The 16399-nt window shown below is 34.7% G+C and overlaps 1 protein-coding gene across 2 annotated transcripts in view; it reads left to right on the plus strand.

Moving 5' to 3' along the window:
- Nucleotides 1-222: 222 nt before the first annotated feature.
- LOC121321547 (cysteine/serine-rich nuclear protein 3-like) overlaps nucleotides 223-16399 on the plus strand; it is a 36197-nt gene continuing 20020 nt past the window's right edge. Inside the window, exon 1 of one of the 2 annotated variants that reach the window (XM_041260547.1) lies at nucleotides 223-466. The gene's annotated coding sequence lies outside the window, so the exon portion shown is untranslated. Of the gene's footprint in view, nucleotides 467-4993; nucleotides 5077-16399 lie in introns of those variants that run through there. The other variant, XM_041260546.1, reaches the window with a different exon arrangement.

The following is a 16399-nucleotide window of genomic DNA, read 5'->3' on the forward strand; positions in this document are numbered from 1 at the left end:
GTTACACATCTGAAAGTCTATTACGTCTATGATCCTGTATTCGCAGAACATTCTTTTTGCACTTGAGTCGAGTGTCCAAAGCTGTAAATTCACAAGTCCCGCCTGGTTCTACAATCAGGTTTTTCCACCATCTGGAAACTATTGGTTGAGTGAAGTCACGTTGTTGCCGTAACTCTGTCAGCCTTATCCTGCACCATTGTTTCCAATAGCAGCCGGAAGAACTACAAGCGCAAATGTGTCGCTGCATCTGCAGGTTTGCAGTCCTTCCCCCTATTTTAACGCAGCGTATTCAGGCAAAACCTGAGGAAACTGTAATGAAATTAAAATAAGTAAAACACATTCCAAAAGAAAAATCTTAAAAAAAAAAAAAAAACCCTGTAATAAACAAATAAAGCGTGAAGAAACCTGATTTTGAAGAAGTTACAGTGCCCAATTTTTTGCGGTAATTTCCTTAATACTTTAAATGGTAAGTGGGGTTTTTTTTTTTGTCCTTTGTTAAACTGTCTGTTAAATGTTTTTTTTTTTTTGTTTGTTTTTTTTTTAAATTGTATTTATTTATTGTTATTTTATATTGTTCACAGCATTGTGCGAGTGGTTAGAGATTACATGTATTATTCCTGCTGCAGTGTTTTTAAAAGCCGCTACTAGAGATACCTTGCAAAATCTTTGTGTGTTATAAAATAAAAATGTATAGATATAGAAGTACATCTAAAAGTAACCTGGTTACATTTCGGTTAATAAAATATAATTACAGCATGCGTTTCTATATTGCATTAGTTAAAGCAAAGCTTTTTTTGGTCTTGTCCAGGCTGTAGAACTCCTTTGTTATACTAACCCCAGTTCATAATGCGGTGCATATGCATGACGGTAGCTTCTTGTATTTAAGTGTTTTGGAGATGCTTACTGAATTTAACTGTGATTGGATTGTGTAATATTTGGTCATTTCGAATGCATTTGAGAGAAGGGAAAGAGGAGATTCCTTGTGCATCACCTTTCAAGAAATGTACTGAATCATACTCCTTAGTCATGATCTTTATGGATTGATTTAAGATATATTTAACTTGCCTGTTGGATTAACAAGCCCCACCTAAAATAGAGAACACTTTGACCCCCCTGTGCTGTAACTGCAGAGATGCATATAGCTAGAATGTATTACATGCCGAAATGAATAATGCAACTACTTGAACTTCACTGTTAGATATTTTACATGATGTATGGTTCCTAATGTTACACGATTTCCCAAACAAACCTTGTACCTCCAGTTATGTTTAACACGCTATCATATGGGACCCTTTTGAAAACAAGATTTCTTTAGATCAGCCCTGTCTGATACAATTATGGTGTAGCCTAACTGGGGTGTAACAATGCAAGTAACAAAAAAAAACAAAAAAAAAACCCTTAATGTTTTCATGAAAATAACTGCATATCTTTCCTAACTTCATGTAGATGGCAAAATACGAACTGTAACAGTACAACAATTATGCTAATGAAGGCATTATAGTGAAGGTTCACATCAAAGTGACAGACTCCTAGAAACACTCTTCATTTTTAGTTTTTGTACTACTGAATGTCTGTTGATTAAGTGTGCAAAGTTATGAACCAAGCCTTAGTTCAGTTTCTCCTTTTGCCTGACTGCTGTCTCACACAAATGATCAGCATCCAAAGTTTTAAGCAGAACTGTCACCTCGCTTTAAACATGCAGCTGGCTGCAAGACTAAGAATTGTTTGCGCCCATCAACATCGTTTCAGAGAGGCTGCATTTAATAGTGAGAAGTGAGCTGGCCCTGTTTCTGCTCCCCTAGGGAGGCAATTATTCATCCCTTAAATAAGGTGAGTAGCAGCGCTGTGCTCCCAGGTTCATTAAAAATGAATAGCGGGGTGTCTTTAGCTACAGCTCTGACAAAAAGAGTAAATATAACTGCTGATGAAAGGGTACTCTCTAATTTAATATATATATATATATATAGTATTATATATTATATATATATATATATCTATATATATATCATATATATATATATACACACACACACACACACACACACACACATTTCCATTAAAGTATGTCTTGCATTAAGTTACACATGTGTGAAAAATATAGATCATATAATATTATTATTATTATTATTATTATTATTATTATTATTATTTATTATTATTATTATTTATTGGGGCCGCTTCACATTCTTGCAGCTTTAGGATTAACCTGTGTTGTCAGATCGCATTAAAAAAAAAAACAGAGCAGAAAACCCTCCTTTTGCTTTTGTTCTTTGTTTATGCAAAAACCGTATGTGGCCCGTTGGCTGTGCTTTTTGGGACCACAACATTTTTTTAATTTTATAACCTGCAGTACTGTTTTAAATGGAAAAATGCGGAGATCAGTAGTGGAAATGAAAAACATCTTTGAACGTAATTATTTATATTGTAAAATAAAAAGTACAGTGTAGTTTAATTATTGTTACCAAATATTGGTCGCGTGTCTTGAGCACTTTCAATTGTGATGATATACACTGCATTCTGTAGTTATTTAGGGAATCATAACAGGGGCCATCATGGGAACCAAGTTACATATTAGTTCTGGTTTCTAATTGGTTGAGTTACATTTGGTTAAAATATGTTAAAATATATCATAGTATTTTTTTAGGCTGATGTCTACCTGCCACAAAGAGGGCCGGAGTGGGTGGCGTCAGACCAGAAGCAGGAAAATAAACAAAACAGGACAGATGAGTTGAAATGATGGTGGCGCTTGTTGGCGCCGGTTTATTGAAAAATAAAACAGGTTTAAGAAACACGAAAACACAGGACACGGCACTCTACGCCAGAATAAACAGACAAACAAAAACGGACTAACACTTAAAAAAACGGTGCACGGACAGACACTGACAAACACGGTGAGTTGATAAATTAACAAGTATCGTGCTGGTCCCACCAGCACGCAATAGCAATTGTAATTCTCCTACTCTCTCTCCCGTTCTCCACTCACCGAACACCCAACCCCGAGTATCTGACAACGTGCATCTATATATACTATTGTGCTGGGATTCAATTACCTATTAATTATTCACTTGAATCCCAGCACGTGAATTAATAAAGTGCAATTCCCCGTGCTCACATATTACTACATTTTACTTGCACATGAAGTGCTGTGCAATCCTCGTGCCTAAATACACATATACATTTTAAACACTCGTGTTACACAGACCCGTTTATATCCCGTGTACCAATGTCTATACACCAACATTTAAACATACCACACGCAACACATAACAGATAATATACACAGGGGCGGGCACTTCGTCACACTACCATATCTTAGAAATTCAATTGATCATTACATTTTGTTAGATCGTAAACTGAAATGATCAAGATCAAGCGTCTAATATATATATATATATATATATATATATATATATATATATATATATATATATATATATGTTGGTATCTATCGCATGTATGATGTGTTAATGGAATGTATGAAACAGACAAGGTTTCCAAACAAGATGCTCTGTCTATAACTGACTGACAGTAAGACGTACTGGAAGTCAGGTCAGTCTGTCCCATTATCCATATATCAACTGTCAATCTCAAAATATTATTAAAAACCTGTTCTCCTGAATTAGTGTGGTTAGCTTTATAGGTTGTGCAATTTCATATAGCAATCCGATCCTAGTTGGCTTCAAAGGCAGGCGTTTGCATACTCCATCTAACAACAATATTGGAAGCAGTGTGATGGATTTTCAGTTTCTTTTTAATCAGTTGGTAAGAAATAGAAAGCCTTTTTTGTGGTTTAAGGATTCCCTATAGCTGCAGTTCCCTGCAGGTTCTCCGGATTGCTGTTATCACCAGCTTTCACAGGGCAGACTTCCTGTTGGTTTTACCTTTGTCTCTCCTCACAATCAAACTGAAGCATTTTATTTTCTTGAAACCCACACAGTCACACACTGACTGCAAGACTGCCAATTCGGTGACCCTGGAAGGCTAAGCATGCTGGGTTGAGATTATTCTAAGCCTTTTTGGTTTTCAAGATAATAGGAATTAAGCAAGGGATTTTATTACATCTGCAGAATATTAAGTTATTATAAATGTGGGGTTGGCTGCAGCATGTTTTGAATGTTGTTTGAAAATGTAGATGAATATTTGAATCCTATTTACTTTCAATACGTTTATTAAAATCAGTAATTAAAGTGTATTGTGTTTTATTTATTTAGGACATGAATGTCCTTTGTGGTCAGATATATTTACAGTTCTGGGAATAATGGCAAGCCAGTAGTGACCAAGATGTCCATTACTTTTAAAGTAAGTAGCCTATTCTGCAGAGAATATAAAGAATTTGATTGATTTGTGCATGGCTTTGCAGAGCAGGAAGTAGTTTACCTGTCATCAGTTGCTGATCAGATATTCACAGGTTATACTGCTGGCAGAAAGAACCTTATATGTCAGTGTTCTTGCTTGTAAGAAGTAAGAAAACTACTTTTTTAAACTATAAGGATTATTAAAGAATTCAAAGCCCAGTACAGATTAGGGCTGCTACGGTGACATCGAAAATCGATTTTTCAGTTGACCCCATTCATCATTTATATACATCAATATAAATACTGGATAATTGATTCAATAATTACATTTTTGTAATGCACATAGTTAATAACATTATTTAAGTTTATCAACAAAACTGCACCGAATGCCCTGCCTTGCTATTTCCAGTATTTCTGCCAGACAAGCAGTGGGCGTGCTCTTCTTTTTCTGCTTGTGTTAACCAGCATCTGATTTGCTTGTCGCATCCTACCAGTTTTGAAAATGCTTTCTAACTACGCCCCTCTGTGTATTCCATTTAAACAAACAAAAAAGTGTGGTGTCTTGAATCCAGAGCAGGGTGACAGGCTTGTATTTCTGACAAACAGTCTGTATATAAATTGTGCGCATTGAGTAAAACTGACTGTATATAGTTTGCGCTTCTTTGGAGTTTAACAATATTCAATAACAAAAAAAAAAAAAAAAAAAAAAAAAAGATCAGTGATGTTAAATGCAATTTTGGAGTAACGATTGGCTTTACCTATAGCAGGTATGCATGTTGTGGTAAGTAAATCAATTTGTTATTATTATTGTTGTTGTTGTTATGATGATGATGATGTTTTAGGCAGGGATTTCTGCATTGTGTGTTTCACAGATAGTGAAGGTTAGGTGGTACAGTATTACCAAGATGCAATACGTGGTGCTGCAGCTGTCACTAAATAAAGATGTTTTTCATAAACTCGTGTCTGGTCTATATAGATTACATTCCAAAGTACTGTAATCTGTTTGGAATAAATATTTTTGTAACGCTTAATATTTATTCCAAACACGCGTAATTACCCCTGCATTCACAAGCTTTTACTTAACTGCAATGCAGATAATCATATTGGGGGTAGAGAAATGTAGTGAAAATGTACGTGGGGGGTACAGTCATCAATATTCATTCGATTCGATTTTTTTTGTGCCCAATTAATCGCCATTTTCATCAGAAACAACTGTCCACGCTGTTTTCATTTTATACATTAGTTGAACTACTTAAAGAACAGCACAATATGAAATGATCATAATAAATATCTTTCTTGCGGGAAAGCCAGTTCTATTGGGTGTCTGTTCTCTTAATTGAATTTGATCTGTCCCAGGTAGGTTATTGTATTTCCCTGTATATACTTTAGAGGGTTGAGATATATTAAATACATTGATTTGCTGGCATGAAAGCAGAACAAAAAGTGTTACACAAAGGGCCTTAAAATTATGGTATCATTAAAGCTTGGTCTGTCTTAATCAGCGGTGCACAATGTACATTACAACACTGCTATTTACCGCTTGCAGTACAAGCTGTTCTAGACAACCTGGCACATTAGTATTTTAGGACCACCTGATCTTACCATGACAACAGCAGTCACATTTTGAAAATTCTATTGTCTTTCAACACAACCTTGGTCAGTGTTGACCAATCTCCCGATGCATATGACCTGAATCTAAGAACCGAACTGAAAACAAACCGAGGTAAGGACCCAGAAAGGTTTGGTTTGATTGAAGTTAAAAATCACCAAATATAATTTCAAAGCTGTTTTTATAGGATTTAAATTTTTTATTTAAAAATGGTTGTACAAGTTCATAAAACTACTACTGCAACTCCACCATTGCACTATTTTTGTATTTTTTTAAATAGACAAAGCACTGGCTTTTACTTTCCTCTGCACTGTTGCCAGGGAAACCCTTTTTTCCCCTAAAGCAGAGAAAGCCTCGTAGCCTATAATTCATTGTAACATTTTGGAAGCTTTTGCTAAAGCGTGGTAGGCCCTATATCATTTTGCCATTGTTAAATGTAGAAACAACAGTGAAAAACATTGGTTACTCAGCACACATCTGCTTTTGTTGTACCTGACCGTCTCCCCTTGTCATGAGTAGGTAGACTCATTTGTTCTACTTCACCACTCCTCACTGAACCGAGCACTGAGAATTTGACAAACTGACACAACTAAGAGATGTGTTTTCCAATGTGAATATATATTTATAATCTTAATTACAATTGAATATATGGTTAATTTGTTTTGGACACACTTAGTATAATACTTGATTATACATTGAAAACTAATTACTACAATTTAATACAATCTATAACAAGAGTTGTCGTTTTGTTTTTGTATGTTGAAATAAGCACTGATAACACTGAATTGAATCAGTTGAATATTGGCTAAAATATAAATCCTATGGCGATTTGAATCAATCATATTTATTGCCAGAATTCTATGATTACTGTAATTATATATATATATATATATATATATATGTATATGTGTGTGTGTGTGTGCATGTGTATGTTTGTCTAACTTTTGATTGCACTTGGATAGGAATGTAGTTTTGATTATGATATAGAAGGATTTTGTGGTAAAACCCTAGATCATTATAGTAAGGTATTGCTTATACATAACTAAAGGTATGTCTTGAGAAGGTGTCCAAATACATGTTTACTTGTATCGAAATAGATTTATGTTGCAATTACTTTATCACTAAATTATCTCCACATTGTTCAGCTACAAAAAGGCACAAGGGAATAGCAATGGCAAGGAATGAAAATAAATAAATAATAAAATGCATTGTCAACTTTATCTGCTATTTATTTCGTGAATAAACAAAACAACCTTTAACTTGAACCGCTGTTTGGCATCCTTTGTTTTGTAGTTAATTCACTGGGGTAAAATAAGGCCTACACAACTTCTTTTTTACTCCTGGGATATTTTTCTGTTTTAACGTGTTACACACACACACGTTCAGAGCAATATAATGGCTTTTATTACTCTTTGAAAAACTAACAATTTAAAATATGAGCGAAAAATTGTATGTAGTGAGGGAACAACAATGACACAGTTAGAGTTTTTTTTTTTTTTTACCAAAGCTTTCTCCCAAAAGAACACCCCCAAAAATGCAGCTGCTATTTGTAATAAATGATATCATTTTAAACATCACAATGGGTATGGTACATTTAGCTTAGGATATAGTAAAGCACATTGGATTTTTTTATTTGTCTTTTCTTTAAGTAATGGCTATAGCATGGGCAAGGATACAGAATACCCCTTTTAAATCCTTATCTTTAAGAAGTGTTGTCTTTTTTGTGCATGCATACTGTATAAGGTGAGGTTTAATAGTTTCAACAACATTAGCGCTTATGGTGGGTACGGGTTGGTCCCTTTCTTCCATGGCATGTTGTCATGGTTGCCATGGTTCACTAGCTCACTGATTTAATATTCTTGCAATGTATCGTGCAAGGTTGCATTGTGCCCTCTAAAGGACTATCTTTCTTCTTAGTAGTGCTATTAAAAATACACATTTATTAACAGAATATATAATAAAAATAAGTCCAAAACTAGGTACAGTTGTTTTCAGAGGTATACTTTATTTTGACTGCATTTTATAGTATTTGATTCAGTTTCGAATGGTGTGGCTACATGGCACTTATTGACCTGTAGAAATTTAACCAATAATTGTAATGCTTTCTAGCACTAGCTTCTACTGTGAAGTGTGTAAAGTACTGTATGTTAATCCAAGGAATTTGCTGCACACCACTTGATTACTAAATATATTGGTATCCCTGATAAGCAAGTCACCCAACACATTCTATAGTGTACCCCATATTTTATTCATTTGCTAAAAGAATAACTAAGGGCCAGTACACAAGGGACGCATACTGTGGGGGCTGTTGTAGCTGGAAATTGTAATCGTTTATTTTATTAGAAAAGATTTTGGAGGACTGTTGAATACTGCTTTGTGGAATTCTTGATATTTGATGCAGATTTCCATAGTGAGGGAATGTATTTCACTAAAAGCTAAATCTTGTGGTATTGGAACAAGACTTGCCAGAACCTTGCTATATAATTAGAGTTGTGGTTTTTTCAGATATAGGATGAGAAAAAGGCTTGAATTTCAGGTTTAAAAAAAAAAATAAAAAATCTTAGTTGTGTGTTTCCTCCTTAGAGTAATTTCACAACAGATGTTTCCCATCATACCACTGCAGTGTCCTGGCTTTCTTTCTATGGCTTTCGTTGCTGTGGCAACCTCAGTTGTAATGTGTGTCTGTGCAAGTGTGTGTGTGTGTGTGTATGACTGCTGTAACAAGAGACTGTTCATTATGTGTTTTAGGATTTTTAAAGACCTTTTGTATGAATTATTTTTCTTGTTAAACTCAAGCAAACAAAGAAAATACTCATTATCTTAGTGTGTTGATGGGGGGTGGGGGAACAGTTAGCCATACAATTCTGCGAGCTTATTTTTTACAGAGAAGATGATCATCTACTCAGAGGTACCAAGATAAGTAAGGGGTCTGAGTGAGGAAAAGTGGGCAATACAATCCCCACCCGTAGCTGAAAATCATTTGTTGTTTCCATAATGTTTACCTTCAGTTAGGTAAACCTGAAAAACATTTTTAAAAAGCTTATCTTTGAACAATGAAACTTTAATTTTGGTTTCAATTATTTTTCTTACCAGCTTAATTTCTTAATGAAACCTTTTATATTATTTAGTACTTCTACTGTACCTTTTATTTTCAGATTTTAGCTTGGGCCTTGCAGTCTATTTCTGTTGTTATGTACGTTATGGCTGCTGCCTTCACTTGTTTTGGGATGGAGAAGAACAGGGTTCTATGTCAGAGACAGAGGCACAGTGTGTTTCTAACAACTTGGTTGCAGCATGTTTTTGTAGACTCAAATTTAGGAAGAAATGAATGATGAACTATAAGTGTATGTTATGATCAGTAAACTGGTTGTGTTGCCTAACATTGTGTGCTGGCTATTACTAAATGTGTGAACAGTCTTGTTAAAAAGGCACCAGAGGAAAACAGGTGGAATCTTGTCATGCTGTCATTAACACAGCTGTTCCCTTGTTGGTAACCTAAATAGGCCAGTATTATAGAAACATTGTATAAACATTTTAGCCATAAAAAGGATTATCTGATAATTACTGTATTATCGCTCTGTCTAAAGTGTTATTGAACACTTTTTTGAAGTAGTTACAATAAACTCATTATTTGCTGCTGCTGTCTTATGCAATTTATTTAAGATGGTAGCGATTAACTACTTTGTCATTAATCAACTGGATGCATGTATTAAGGGAGTTATATAGTTTAGAGTTTAAACATTCAAGAAGTTTGCCCTAACGTTTAATCATTTTCAAAAATATGCATGCCAAATATATGTTAGCCTTAGTGTTTACAAAACTGAAACAGGTTATTCGCTGACAATTTAAAATGACCATAGAACACTTTTTAACAACTAGGTTGTAAGTTATTGAAGTTTTATATGATCATTTATTCTTGGTAGAACTAAAACTAAACGTGTTAATATATGTACAGTATATTTATGTGCATTGATGTGCTGACAACAGAGCAAATGGTAATGCAAGATTTAATTTAGTATGCTCTAAAAGCAAATGTTCTGCACAAGTGTCAGTTCATTAGTGGGTAGACGTTCTCTTAATAGGATACACAACCATATCCCTCTTGTCCTACTCCCAGTCCAATTATCGCTAGAATAGCTTTTATAAAGCCTCAGAAAAAAAGGCAATGTGTTTTCTATTGTTTGGGGAAGGCACAGAGATCAATACTGACCATGCGCAGTTTGTTTGCAGCAGCTTCATCCGTGTGCAGAGTGCTGAGTGGGAAACAGGCTGTGTTGTGCACTGTGTTGTGTTTTTTTTTTTTTTTTTTTTTTTTTTTAAATATGTGCTGAGATGTCTGTAGGCTTGTACAGTAGCAAGTTCACAGATTTTTCTTTTTTTTAATAGAATGCAAGCTTAATTTACACCGTCTTTAAATGTATTACATGTATTCTGTTCTTTTTTTCTTTGTGCGGGAAAGGGGAGGTGTACTTCCTGTTTATTTCAAATAAATATATAGATTTATTTATTTATTTATTTATTTATTGTTATAAGAAAGGCATTCCTTTACAGGGTGTCTTTTAAATGAGAACTCATCCAAGAAGCTGTAGTACTATCTTTGTAAACTGTGACCAGTATATTCCAAGTGTTTAGTCCAGTCTTAAATTTTTTTGAAAGGAGAACAGCTACTGTAAAACCAATCAACATAAGTAGTATAAATAAGTAGTAATTTTGTGTGATCCTCGTTTACTGTAGCTGTATTTTTGTATGCAGTAATGCTTGTTAGAGGGTCTATAAATCAACCCTGGGGAAATGTATTTATTTGTCCCTTACATTAAAGAAATAATGAAGCAAATGTTCCTCCTGGTGGAAGAATAAACATACAGCATAGTTCTAAAGAACACAAACAAATTGAAATAATAACTAAGCACGCAAGCAAGCATACATTTAAGAGGTTTTGTTGCTTAATCACCATGATGTGTGCACTTACGTGAAATGTAAACCCGCTTACAGTACCATGCCGTACCTGCATACGTCAGATTTCCCATTCAATGATATGAGCAGTCTCACAGTCTAACATTTCAGGTTTCATTCCCTAAGGCAGTGTTAGTACTGTGGAATGTGCAATGAAATTTGGGGGAAGGTCAGGTAACGTTTGTATCCAATTGCGTGTCATGTAGTGATTCCAATCTACCTGTGGCCGTTTAGAAGACTATATTGTGGGAAGCCATTCAATTTTTACAAGTGTGTGTGTGTGTGTGTGTGTGTGTGTGTGTGTGTGTGTGTGTGTGTGTGTGTGTGTGTGGTGTGTGTGTGTGTATATATATATATATATATATATATATACACACACACACACTTGTAAAAGTTGGATATATATTAGTGTGTTATATTATATATTATTAGTTTTACTTGTTTAGTTGTATTTTATATAATAGTTGGGGAGTGATGAAGATTTCAAAGTTGGTTCGGAGGATTTTGATACCAGCTACAATGATGCTGACTTATCACTCAGCGTGATGATGAAGAGGATGTGGAACCAAGAACAGCAGGGGACTGGGTGTTTATTACTGATCCCTACCATGATGCCAGTCCTCCATCATTTGATTTTGCCCTGTTGACACAGATGTGCACCCCACTGTGTAACTTGAGTTTGTGTTCTCCATTGGTGTGCTTTTCGGCTTTTGTTCCCGAAAAGCTAATCGCTTACCTTTTGTGGCTGTGCAAACAAAAGAGCATGCAGCTACATTACAGGTAAGCCAGCTGCACATGGGAAGGTGTTTTGTTTGAAATGGCAGTGCAGTGACAAAATACTGTCAAAACACAGCACTGGGTACAGGAAATGAAGCAGGTATCTGCGGCAGCCAGGTCCATCACAATTCCTGTGCAAAGTAGCTGTGTACACGCATTTGTGACTATCCCTCCAACACAAGGGAAGCAGAGACTGCAACAGAGTTGCAGGGTCTGCTCTGAAAATGAAAAAAGAAAGAACACAAGAGAAATGTGCAGTGGTTGCGAATGCAACCCCGGGTTCTGTTGTATTGAACATTTCAATAAATGGCACATAGCAAGTTGATCAAGGCACAGGTTTTGATGTTTGATTTTTATTTGATAATTAATGTTTGCTGATTATTGTTAGTAGCGGTGTTTTTGTTTTCATTGTTCAGACAAAAAAAAAGTGTTTTCTATATTGAACATGGGTATGTAGTACACGGGAGCATAAAGGGTTAATGAAAAACACAGTTTAGGTAATTTTATTTGTGTTTTATTCATCATATGTTAACATTTTATAGCAATTACAGGTTTGAAAACATTAGGGCATAGATATAGTTTGGGGTTTTATGCCTTGTGGATTTGTTGCCTTCTAGATGATATCCTGTTTGTTTATTGATTGATTTTATTTTTTACTGAAACTTTAAATGGGGGCTGGCATTCTTTTTAGACACCTTCCTTTTTGGTTTGTTATGTTTTAGCATTTGTTTTGTGCATTTTGCCTAATTTTGTAGCATTTAGGTCTTGGAGAGACTACTGGTCATTTCCATACATTGCAGTTAACACAAAATTGCATATATACTGCAACAGAACATCTATTTTCCACCAGAACATCCATTTTGCCATTCTAATGCATTTGTTATGAAGGGGGGCAATTTGCATACAATTCACCCATCAGGGAAAACATACAGCAGGCTTTCGTCTATGCAGGCAGTAGTTTGCATAACTGTTGGTAGTGTACATTTGATTAGATTCAAGTCATGTAAATTAAATATATTATTAAAAAATATTTTAATATAAATATTAAAAATATGGCCAGTAGACTACTTTTAGTGTAATTCGAGGATACCTTATACCTTTTTACTTTTGGTTACATTTTTAGTTACAGTGACACATAATGACAGAAGTCTAACCCAACAGAAAGCAGTGGTTAGAAATGCTCTGTTTTCAACATGCATTGTATGCCGTACAATCACAGTTATGTTGAAACCATTTACGGCATACAGCCATTTCCACGTTATCAGATTTCCTGCCTTTATTCTGTTGCCCACAAAATCTGATTAGGGTACTCAATCTCTATCCTTGTAATTTGAAGAACCGTTATGACAGGAATGAAATTGCTAACCCCTTGCCTTGCAAGGTTTTTATTTTTATTTTGCTTGTATGTTGTTTTGTTACCATTTTCTTTTTAGCATGAATTATGGTGAATACATACCCCCATCTGTACAATACTGTATCAATCGCTTTAAATTGCACATGCGTTTATTACATCAGTCTTTGATAACATCAACATATTGTTTTATGGTTTTACAGTGTAACATACCACTCACATACTATAACTAAAACTAAACATTTGCACTTTTCCACAGCTGGTTTTAAAGGCTCAGAATGGAAACTTGTTAGATCTTTTATGAGGAGGTTGTCATTCTACAGAGATGCTGGAATATTGGACATGGAAATGTCACCTCACTGTCTTAATCGTGGACTTTTTAAATTTGTTTGGTAATAAATGGCAAACCTGCTTGGTTTGTACCCAGAATTAAAGACAACAAAGCAAAATTCAAATTCAATTCATATCTCCACCAACATCTCAGTGATGAGTCATGGTTATAATCCTTGTGTGCCCTATTAAAAAGAAGAAAACACTTTGATTTTAATTAGCCACTTCTGAGTCCTGAATAATTAGGCAAATTCCAGTACACAATTATAGTAGACTAAAAATAAATGCCATTAGTTAGGAGTAGCTGAATTTATCAGCCATTATCAATTTGCATTTTAATCCCTGGCCACATTTAGTTGATATACATAATTTTTTACATTTTTAAATGCCACTTTCAAATAGTATTTATTTTATTTTATATGAATTGAACATTTAGTACTTGCAATACAATAAACTGGATACGTTTTTAATATCATTTTGAATATTTTCAGATAGCTGTACAGTCTCGCTGTACAGATCAGGAAAACCATTGCAATACAATATATGAATAAAATTATAACTCTCTGTTAAATAACTATAAAGAATATGAAATATAAGACTATAAATCCACTTTTTTGTAGGTTGAGGTGAGGGGTAGTTTCAGTCCAATCCTTGACCTCTCTCTTTTTAAAAATTATGTGGAGTGCATGAACGACACTTGTGGCCTTGAATAGATTATAGGTGCAAGTATAATGCATAATGTCACTGTAGCACTTAGCCCTACTGTTAGCATAGAACTTTGAGCATAATGCCCGACGGTTGTGATCCAGAATTGCTCTAATGTCCCCTTCAGTCATTTTGTTCATAAATTAGACCAAGATCGTAGAGACTGTCATACACAAACCATTCTTCACTTCACTTCTGCTTCACATTTTCTTTACATTAAAGGCTAGCATGGTTCTAATTAAACTTTGTAACTTCAGTGGGAGTCACAGAATCAGGATTATTACAAAATGACAATGCACGAAAAATCGAAATAAGAACTGGAGAATTTGCACTGAATAGTAGTAGAGTGAATTAACTGAATCTGACAGCTGGCCTGAATTCATGTTGCAGACTGCCAGTCATCAGACAGTGTCCTTGCTCGAGTCCTAACAAGGACTCTTATCTCAGAAGATCCTGGCAGTGAGGACTGGAGCTTTTTTCATTTTATTGGGTTCCTCTTTTTCTAGAACGTGCGTGCGTGCGTGCGTGCGTGCGTGTGTGTATGTGTGTGTGTGTGTGTGTGTGTGTGTGTGTATATATATATATATATATATATATATATATATATATATATATATATATATATATTTTGTAGGTGTAGGTTATCCACCATGAATTACACTGTGTAACAAATTTTTATTTTTTTTTTGGTTCCTGGGTAGTAAGTGTTATTTCCTAATTGCTTATGCCTCAAAAGTATAGAAAATGGCTATTATTCCCCACAAACTTTGTTTTTGTGACCAGGACAGTGATATTTCAAAATGGGAAAACGGGCAAATGTGTGTCTTTTCGTTCACATAAAGTCAGAAAAAAACAACATATGAATCCAAATTAACATGTATTTATACTAAAGTAATACAAAAATGACTGCAAAAGATTTAGAATTAAGTAGTTTTTTGAGATTGACGATTATACTGTATTTACAGTATAATCGTAAATACATGTTAATTTGGATTCATATGTTGTTTTTTTCTGACTTTATGTGACTTTATGTGTGTGGCACACACACACACACAAGGGCTAATTTACAAACACACTGACCAATCGCTCAGACCCTTGGTCCCGCGTAAGCAGCTGACCAGCGGAACTGAACACACATCACAGTGCAGCAACTACAGACCCCATCTACATACAGCTGCACTGCACTGTATTGTCATATTTTCTTTAAATACTCAAATTAAGAAATTGAAAACTGAGTAGTAAAAAAGAATGCTGATATTACAATATTAACCAGAGTGCATTAATAATCTGTAGGGATATTATGAGGAATGTTTTGCAACAGTAAATCTGAACTTTGTTACACGGTATTCGGTGATCCGTGTGTGAGTTATGTACTGCTGTACACATGGTTACTACCCTGGGGTGCTTGGGAATTGGCAAGCTTTGCTGCTTTTGGCCAAAAAAAAAAAAATACTGTGATTTATTTTGCAGACACAATGAAAGACCCTTGTTTATGTACAATTGCAGTTACCTGATATTTCCTGAAAGGGGTTGCTACTGTTGAATTTCTTCTTTTTTTTTTTTTTTTTTATGTAGAATGTTCCAGAATGTCTGTGTTTTAAGATAGAATCGTATTTAAAGAAGGCTAGGTATGTGTTTCTGTGAGTGAAAGGAAAAATGTATTGCAGCTACTTTGCATAGAAGTTCTCAAAAGAACGCTGAGGTTTTTGAACTGTCAGCATGTTGATAAAGTCAGAACAAGTGACAACTGCTTGCTATTTGTTCTGGTTGTGATAGCTGCTCTGCATACAAGCTGTGCATAAATATGTGAGGCTTGGTCATAACAATTTTACATTTATTAATGTGTTTCCTTTGTTTCCAAATATATCTGTTCCTTCGGTTTGCTCCAAGAATTGTTGCATCCTCAGTTAAGCCTTTTTTGTATTAAGTATGTTTTTGCCCTTTAAAAGTTGAGAGAATTTAAGTCAAAATAATTGTACATTTGTAAACTGCCAAGTGACTTTCTTAATAAATCCCTTCATTACCTTTTTGACATATTCCCTAATCATTTTTGTTTTCATAAATTGAGGAGATTACGACAAACAGTACTTCCCATTTATAAAATGTGAATGTTTTAAATGCACCCTGAATCAATCAGATGCTAAACATGCTCTAACTATCTCAATTTAAAATGTACATTGGAAGATATTGAGGAAGCTTTGGCAAAAGCTAACAGGATTATTAACTGAATTAGGACATTTTAGGGAGAAAAATGTATTTAATGTTTAAAATGTGAATCTTCATTTTGAATGTTTCCTATAGTAACATACATGGGGGAAATGAGAAACATCATATGCCAGTTCCCGCCCCCCACCATGTGATTTTCAGTTAAATTAACAC

The sequence above is a fragment of the Polyodon spathula genome, chromosome 10, assembly GCF_017654505.1.
Source record: "Polyodon spathula isolate WHYD16114869_AA chromosome 10, ASM1765450v1, whole genome shotgun sequence".
NCBI lineage: Eukaryota > Metazoa > Chordata > Actinopteri > Acipenseriformes > Polyodontidae > Polyodon > Polyodon spathula.